The sequence below is a fragment of the Crocuta crocuta genome, unplaced genomic scaffold (genome assembly GCF_008692635.1).
Source record: "Crocuta crocuta isolate KB4526 unplaced genomic scaffold, BGI_CrCroc_1.0 scaffold613, whole genome shotgun sequence".
Classification (NCBI taxonomy): Eukaryota; Metazoa; Chordata; class Mammalia; order Carnivora; family Hyaenidae; genus Crocuta; species Crocuta crocuta.
In genome coordinates this window covers 985,772-986,943 of record NW_027528880.1, presented here as the reverse complement: position 1 = coordinate 986,943, position 1,172 = coordinate 985,772, and the positions used below count along the sequence as shown (strand labels likewise).

At 69.4% G+C, this 1,172-nt stretch overlaps 1 protein-coding gene across 1 annotated transcript in view; it reads left to right on the top strand.

Annotated features, from left to right (window-relative positions):
- KCNQ2 (potassium voltage-gated channel subfamily Q member 2) overlaps positions 1-1,172 on the top strand; it is a 48,572-nt gene that overhangs the window by 22,995 nt on the left and 24,405 nt on the right. The window lies entirely within an intron of this gene.

Genomic DNA, 1,172 nt, shown 5'->3' with positions numbered 1-1,172 from the left:
TTCCGGGGGGGGGGCTCCCGTGGGGCCCCCCCCCCCCCCGGGCCGCTCGCTGCGCCCTGCTGAGCAGGTGTGGTGTCTCAGCTGCGCTGCCTGCGCTCACACAGCCCGTCCCGCCGCTGGGGACACAGGCCCCTCGGGGTCCAGCAGTGCCTCCCGAGCCTGAGCAGCCGGCTGCCCGAGGGGCCCCTCCAAAGCCCGTGGGCGCCAGGGGACCCGGGAGGCTGTGGTCTTCCGGGGGTGCAGCCTCCTCCTGCGTGTACACGCCGTGTGTGTGTGTTCACCGCTCACTGTAAAAACTGCAAGTGGCTACTTTTTTAAGTGCAAAAGAGCATAAAGAATGACAAAAAGGGCCACGGACTCACTGCGCATGTGCCTGTGGCGCTGAGGTTTGAGTAACACGCAAGAGAAGGGCACCCTCCGCCTCTCCTCCCGGGAAGCCTCCTCAGCAGCCGCATGCCTGTCCCGCTTCCCCCCGTGAGTGTCCTGGGTGCCCGTCCCCTGCCAGGACTCGGGCAGCTCACGTGTGAGGCTCCAGGGTCCTCAGATGCGGAGGTTGTGGGCGGGGCTGCAGAGAGTCCGGGTGCACGAGCGGCCGACCGGGCGCTGTCTCGCGGGAAGGGGCTGTCTCGCGGGAGGGCGCTGTCTCGCGGGAGGGCGCTGTCTCGCGGGAAGGGGCTGTCTCGCGGGATGGGTGGTCGGAGCGCCGTTCCTGGCTCCTCCTCCGGAGACGGGTGGCGGGTCCGCAGTTCGCAGCTCGGGTTTATAGGTTGGGACGGCTGCGCTGCTGCTTAGGAGTGGTCCCACCCGGCCGTGACTCCTGGCGCCCAGAGAGGAACAGCCCAGCGGGGGGAGCCCCAGCGGAGGCCCAGCGCCCTCCATGCCCTTGAGGCCTCTGAGGGGCCTGTGTCCTGGCAGCCGGGGTGCCTGGGCCAGTACCCTCCTCGTTGCCTTTGCACCGGGCCCTGCCACAGTGGCCCCTGCCCGAGGGAATGGACAGCCTCCCTCCGAGTGCCCGGGGCAGGCTCTGAATAGCAGCAGGACGGAGGGGAGGCACCCAGCCCTGTGCCGAGGTCCCCGCAGGTGTGCGAGGTGCCGTGGTGCCCTCTGTGAATCTGGGATGCGAGTGCGTCCAGACAGGGGCCTGGAGAGGGAGGGGCAGGAGGGACAGGACA